The sequence below is a fragment of the Jatropha curcas genome, chromosome 1 (genome assembly GCF_041381405.1).
Source record: "Jatropha curcas cultivar XTBG-Jc1 chromosome 1, XTBG_Jcur_1.0, whole genome shotgun sequence".
NCBI lineage: Eukaryota > Viridiplantae > Streptophyta > Magnoliopsida > Malpighiales > Euphorbiaceae > Jatropha > Jatropha curcas.
This window is the reverse complement of record NC_143151.1, coordinates 7,286,538-7,294,397: the sequence shown is the minus strand read 5'-3', so window position 1 is coordinate 7,294,397 and position 7,860 is coordinate 7,286,538. Positions and strand designations below refer to the sequence as shown.

The window sequence follows — 7,860 nt, the reverse complement described above, 5'->3', positions numbered from 1 at the left end:
GCATTCATATGCCTATAATATGTTCGGGGGAGGGGTTCACAGTCTCAAGAAAGGGAGTTTACACTTCGTCAACAATTGATCTATCTTCGTAAAGATGACAGCGTCAGCATTGGTGATCACATTCATCAATTCAAAAATATTTGTGACAGTTTGGCTGCTATTGGTTGTCTAATTGAAGAAAAAGAAAAAATTTATAGCTTACTCACAAGTCTTGGTCCACAATATGAGACCTTTACTATCACAATGCTCAAACCACCAAGACCAACTTATTCAAAATTGATTTCACAACTCCAAAATCATGATCAATGACGAACTTGGTTTGCAAATTCTGTAATTTCACCTTTAGTAGTTCATACACCTCATCTGGCGTTCTATACTCAACAGCAAAAAAATCGGCAGATTGCTGGATCAAACTCGTCTTTAGATTCAAAAAATTCTCGCTCAAATTTTACTTCTGCAGGTCGTGGGTTTCAGGCGCAGAATCAAACAAATTCTTCAGGTCAGCAGCGACGACCTCCACCACCAGGGAAGAGACGTATGACAGCTGCAGAATGTGAGCTTTATCGAGATGAGACCTGTCAGTTTTGCAATAAAACAGGACATATCGCAAAAATTTGTTGGTGGATTCCTTCATCTGCGTCTCAATCTGGTGTTCTTCCTCAAGCTTTGGCAGCCTTCACACTTGATAATACTGTTACAGACCATGATTGGACGTCTGACACTGCAGCTACGAATCACATGACTGGAAGTCAAGGCATGGTGTCTAATTTACATACTTATGCAGGTAGTGATTCGGTTATTATAAGTGATGGTTCTTCCATCCCTATAGCTGGTATTGGTAGTTCTGAAGTTCGAAAAAATAATCGTTTATTGCCATTGTCTGAGGTTTTGTATGTTCTGTGAACCCCTCCCCCCGAAAACATAGGCATATAAATGCATATGACTAAGGGCAGAAATGCACGTGAATGTGTGAGTCGCCACCTTGTTTAATTATTTTAGGGTAAACTAGGAAAAAACCCTAAGTTGACTCCAATTTTAATTAACCTAATTACTAGATTAATTATCCCAATGTTTAAGGCATAATCTACGAACCCGAGGTGGATCCCGAGACTATGTCATGCTGATTAACTAACCAATGAATGAATGCTTTGCAAGGTAAATGATGTAATCGGACCAATGAAAATGTTTAAGTGATTTCGACTTGCCGCTCGGGGTTAAATCCCGAACGTGCCTACGTACTTCCGTTTGAATGGAAGATCAAAGTCAACGTAGTTCGATAGGCCTTTTTAAAAGGGCTTTGAATGGGTATGCTTAATGCATGAGTGTGTGTATGCTTCGTGCATTTTGTTTAGGCATTTTGCCGAAGAATTGATTGATTTTCTGTTTTAGGCGTTTGTTGCCAAAAGTGTTGATTTAACGCTTTTAGCCAAAAAGATTGATTTAGGCAACTTGTTGCCAAAAGTTGATGTGATTTAGGCGATTGTCGCCAAAATTGATTATTTGCAGGGTTTTAGCCAAAATGAGTTGATTTAGGCAATTTGTTTGCCAAAAGTGTTGATTGGGCGATTGTCGCCAAAAATGAGTGATTTAAGGCTTTTAGCCAAAAGATTGATTAATTTAAGGCATTTTGCCAAAAATTCGATTTAAGCGATTTGTCGCTAAAAATGATTAATCTACTTATAGGCAATCTGTTTGCCAAAAGTTGATCAATTGAATTGCAATATAGGCAATTTATTGCCAAAAAATGTGTTTAATTAAGGCCATTTAGCCACAATTATTGATTAATTGGACTTAAGCCGGACTGTTCGTAATAAAGGCGGTTATACCATAGTCATTAATTAACTAGGCTTTAGCCAATATTGTCGGATTTTGGCATGAATACCACGATTATTGATTAACCGAGCATCTTAGCCTAAACTTATTCACTTAAGGCAATTTATTTGCCGAGATGATGATGATGGTGTAAATGCGGTTGTAGAATTAGGAGTAGAAGAGAAAAATGCATGAAGTGCTAAAATTAAATAGACAGGGTTTAGTTATTACCTGAGTTAATCGGCGACTGTTTCTTAGCTTCAGCTTGAAAACTCCGGATTAAGCTCCTCGTTAGGGGAATATTAATTAAAATTAATTCGATTTTAGGTGACCAAGTATCACAACAGCAAAATAAAAGCCTATACTAAATGTAGAAAAGCAGTAAAAGAATCGTAAGGAGCATAGGGGAGAAGGAGCGTCCGTCAACACAGATTGAGTGAGTAAAAATGGAGTGCTGGGGCTGTATTTATAGGGAAAAATCGGGCTGGAGGGCAGCCGCTGCCGCCCTTGCCGGCGGCCGGTGCTGCCGTGGACGGCGGCAGCCGGCGGGCTTGTGGGTCTTTCGTTCAAAAGCCTTTTTCGGGAGTTCCGTACCTCCAAAAAATATTTCGGGACCAGTTCTGCGATCCTCGCAATTTTTCGGACGTTTCAAGTACCATATTGGCATACTTCCGGTAAATTTCCAAATGGCCTCCGGTCCGGCTGGACTGTTTACAGTCCAGGAAAACAGGCTTTTCGAGCCTCAAAATTTGAGTATTCACATGTTCCTGATTTAAAAAAGAATTTGTTATCGGTAAGTAAATTAACTTCACAGTTTCCTGTAAATTGTGAGTTTACTAATGATTCTTTTATTGTGAAGGAACGGAGGACAGGCGCGTTAATCATGTAGGGACCAAAGAAGGGTGATTTGTATACGATTTCTAGTAGTCCTGAAGCTAATTTTTCATTTCATTTCAAGTCTTGTAGTGCTGATGTTTGGCACCAACGCCTTGGACATCCACAAATTTCTGCTTTAAATTGTTTGCATAATAAAGGCCTAATTGCTGTTAATGGCCCTTTAAAAATAAATCAAGTGTGTGACAGTTGTCAGTTGGGGAAACTCAGCAAATTTCCTTTTAAAAGAAGTGTTAATTCTACTACTACTGCTTTTGAAAAAATACATTGTGACTTATGGGGACCAGCTCCTGTGTTATCTATTGGAAAATTTAAGTTTTATGCTTGTCTTGTCGATGATTACACCAAATACACTTGGATAATTCCATTACGTGCGAAATCTAATTTTTATTCGGCTTTTATTGCTTTTGAAAACTATGTTCAACGTCAATATAATGCTGTTATCAAAGTTTTTCAATCAGATGGAGGGGGAGAATTTGTTAATTCTGCTTTGGCTACTCATTTTCTACAAACTGGAATAATTCATCATATTTCTTGCCCATGTACACCAGAACAAGCTGGTACAGTTGAACGCCGACATCGCATAATACGTGAGCTAGGAATGTCAATGTTGTTTCATAGCCGTGTTCCGTTATCTTTTTCGGTTGATGCTTTTACTACTGCAGTTTTCTTAATTAATCGTTTACCCTCATCATCCATTTCATTTGGTTCACCATTTTTTAAGTTACATAAAAAGCATCCAGATTATTCCATGTTATGTGTTTTTGGGTGTAAGTGTTTCCCATATATTTGGGACACCAAGAAAAATAAATTTGATCTAAAATCTACTCTTCGTGTTTTTATAGGATACAGTGACAAATATAAAGGTTACAAGTGTTACGATCTAAAAAATTGTAAATATATTATGTCGAGACATGTGGTATTCGATGAAGAGTGTTTTCCATGCAAATCAGCAACTAATATTTGTATACCAGTACATGTTACACAAGTGTTTGATTCATGGATACCAGCTTCTGCTACTGTGTCATCTGCTGTGCAGGATTCTACCCAGTTATTATCTTTAATTCCAATTCCTTCTCTTTTCAATCAAGCCCAACCTAATACGATTTCGACAGCCACGATCCCTTTCTCCACGACTGAACCAGCTTCCCCTTTGCATGTCCCAATTTCTCAGCCGCAATCTGCCACACCAGTCTCTGTTCAACATTCTTCGACTACTTCTTTACCATCCCCACATCATTCGTCACCTATACCCATCACACCATATTCCCCTATTCATTCGCCATCATCATCTGCTAATTTCACATCGCAACATTTAGAAATACAGGAAACTGATCTCCCTTTGCCAACGCCAGATCCCACTTCAGATATTCCAATTGTTGAATTAGCAACAGATTCTACTTCTCTTGCACTTGTTCTTGCTCCAAATCGCCATTCTATGACAACCTGATCTCAATCTAGTATTGTTAAACCAAACCCTAGGTATGCTCTTGTCACAACCATGGATTCCTCAATTCCTAAGGAACCACGTACTGTCAGACAAGCTTTGGCACATTCTGGATGGAAGAAAGCTATGGAGGAGGAATTATCTGCTCTTCACAAAAATGAGACTTGGACTTTGGTTCCTAGGACGCCTGACATGAATGTGATAAGGTCAAAATGGGTATTCAAGGCGAAGCTTAAATCCGATGGTTCCCTTGATCGATTAAAAGCACGGTTAGTCGCGAAAGGATATCATCAAGTTGATGCTCAAGATTTTACATAAACTTTTTCTCCAGTTGTTAAACCAGGAACCGTTCGACTTGTTCTTTCAATTGCTTTGGTTCGACGGTGGCAAGTTCGACAACTTGATGTTAAAAATGCTTTCTTACATGGTCATATTTCTGAGGATCTTTATATGGATCAGTCACCAGGTATGGTAGATTTGCAATATTCTTCATATGTGTGTAAACTGAAGAGGGCGTTGTACGGCTTAAAATAAGCCCCACGCGCATGGTTTGACAGGCTAAATATTTTTTTAGTTTCTTTTGGTTTTCTCTGCAGTTTAGCTGACCCTTCGCTTTTTATTTTTCATTCATCGCAAGGCACGTTAGCCTTGTTGGTTTACATTGATGATATGCTTCTAACAGGGTCTTCTCCAACATTAATTGATTCGTTTATTCAGTTGTTGTGTAGGGAATTTGCTATGAAAGATCTAGGCCTATTGCATCATTTTTTGGGTATTGAATTACACAAACAGAAGATGGGTTGTTACTAAATCAAACACATTATGCTTTAACTTTGCTTGATCGGTTTGGCATGCTTGACAGTAAACCGATGGCCACACCTTTGGAAATAAAACCAAATGTTACAAGTCTTGTTGCTCCTGTTGATCCTCACTTATATCGCAGTATTGTTGGCACGTTGCAATATTTAACATTAACCCGACCTAATCTTGCATACAGTGTGAATTTTGTTTCTCAATATATGTAGGACCCGACGGTGGTGCACATGAAGTTTGTTCATCTCATTCTTCGGTATGTGAAAGGATCACTGAGTCCAGGATTACATTTAACTTCCAATTCTTCGTTATTTTTGCAGGGGTTTGCCGATGCCGATTGGGCTGGATGTCCAATTACCAGGTGCTCGACCACAGGGTACTGTACGTTCCTTGGTTGCAATTTAATCTCGTGGTGTGCCAAGAAGCAACACACTGTCTCTCGTTCTAGTACCGAAGCTGGATACAGAGCAATGGCTCATACAGCTGCTGAGCTCACTTGGCTTACATATTTGCTTCAAGATTTTTCGATTCCCATGACTGTGCCGCCTATACTTTACTGTGATAACTTGAGTGCTCTTTATCTCACTGTGAATCCAGTGTTTCATGCTAGGAGTAAGCATATAGAGTTGGACTACCACTTTGTTAGAGAACGGGTTGCACGTGGTCTTCTAGTTACTAAATATGTTCCAACAGATCAACAGGTTGCTGACATCTTCACTAAACCAATACCAAAATCTGCCATAGCTATTTTTCGTAGCAAACTCTGCCTCCTGCCCCGGCAAAGTTTGAGGGGGGATGTTAAAGATCATAGGAGTAATAAGGTGTCATTATGTGATCAGTCCCTCTTACAAAGACCTGTTGAGGAAAATATGGAGTTATAAGGTGTATTTTGGAGAGATAAAGTTAGTTAATATTTTCCTATTCTCCTGTTGGGTGTATTTAGTTGTTGGAAGTCCATGTTTAGCTCTTTCTTTGACTAGTTTGGTAGCTAACACAGCCACATAATCTGGTTTATGATTCACAGTTGATTATCTTCGTTATTCTTGGGATTTAGTTTAGACTTAGTCTATTTTGTACCTCTATATAAGAGCAGCTGTGTATGTTCATGGATCATGAGTTGAATCTGAATTAAAAATACAACAGTGGCTGCTTTTTTCTTCTTTGAAAAAAAACACAAATCCTATTTTCTTTCTGTTATGAAAAAAAAAAAGTTTCTTGATTATTTTTCGGTACATCTTTGTGTAAAAGTAAATCAACTGCTAAATATTAAAATAGTTTATCTAAAATTTTGTACTAATTTTTTTATTTATTTTACGACAAGTATTCTCACACTCTTTAGCCAATGAGATTAACATTATTTCAAAATTTCTAGCTAATCCATTGTATAGTATTTTTTCACATATCAAACCCCCAACTTTTATAATAAAGATCGCAAATTTTTATTACTTTTAAACAACTATGCATAATTTTATAATAAATAAATAAGACATTGTCATCATCATTAATATACTATTGGTTACAAAAAAAAAAAAAAATTTACAAAACAATGCTGGCTGCTAACAAATTGAAGATGGGTTGCAACTTGCCAGCTGCCCAAACAATTAGGCTGTTTTTGATAATGGCTTTTTAATTAGTTTTTAACGTTTTTAAAACACTAAAAGTTATTTTTTATTATATTCAGTAATATAGTGTTCGAACTAACTTTTAGATGTTAATTTAACGTTTTATAAAGTTAACCCATATAATATTTAGCTTTTAGCATTTTATAAAAAATTACTCAAACAGTTGATAATTAAACGCTAATAAAACAACTAACAGCTATCAAAACAAACCCTTAGAAATGTATTAAACTAAAAAAGTACGCTTAAAAGTGTTCTAACCAATCGATTGTTGCCAACCAACACGTAAATTTGTTAATTGAAAGTGCATTGCTTGAAAATTAGAAAGATTAATACTTAGAATTGAAATTGCTCAATTGAAAATATAAACAATGCTTGGATTGATGGGAAAAAATAGTCACAGTGCTAAAAAAAGTAAAAGACAGATTTGAGAAATTGAAATTGGAATTTTAGAATTTCATTCCCTGATTGAGGTTGAGTTTTGTTTTGAGAACCCATGTCTCCTTATTTTCCTCAAGCAGACTCCACTATCTAGTTTTGATCTTTTCTCCTAATTATCATAAAGCTTAATTGATTAATTTATATAAATAAATCCAATTAATCAATCAATTTATGGGCTAAATAAGAAGTAACTGTGGACCTTCATAAAAAATACAAATATGGTGCTATCACATACGCACACAACTGTCACATCTCATGTGGATCGTTGGATTTCTCATACTAGGTGCTATTGGGCATGGATTTTCAAAATAAGGAATAACAAATTATGGATAAATCTAGTAAATAGATTAAGCGAAATCTCAAAAAAATTCTACTTACTTAGAATATTATTTTATTCAGCAAATGCATGTGGCACAGCTTTAAAAGTTAAGAGCCAGATTCAAATGAGAAAAGGCTTAGATGGATACCTAGATACTCAGAGAAATATGGATCTAACTTATTAATACTAATAATCATTTTGATTCGTTTACCTATATAACTAATAATTAAATTTATTTTTAATAACTAATTTAATATAGAATAGCCGAATCTCAATTGAACCAAACCATCAGCTTCTAGGTAAAGTATATTCGGATAACCTTAAACCATGCTAATTCGGTTTCGTTCAGTTTGATTAACAGAATGTTCAACCCTATGCCCATCCATGGAATAGATGGAAATGATTTGTTTCACTTGGGTTGGGCTTTGCTCCAATCTTTAAATTTTTTACCATGCACTAGGTATTAGATACAAGAAAGCCCAATCTTGTCGAACCGACAAAAGGTCCATCTGAAA

The 7,860-nt window shown here is 36.5% G+C and overlaps 1 pseudogene; it reads left to right on the top strand.

The window, feature by feature from the left end:
• Positions 1 to 243: 243 nt before the first annotated feature.
• LOC149498914 (uncharacterized) lies at positions 244 to 2,718 on the top strand (annotated as a pseudogene).
• The last annotated feature ends 5,142 nt before the right edge of the window (positions 2,719 to 7,860 follow it).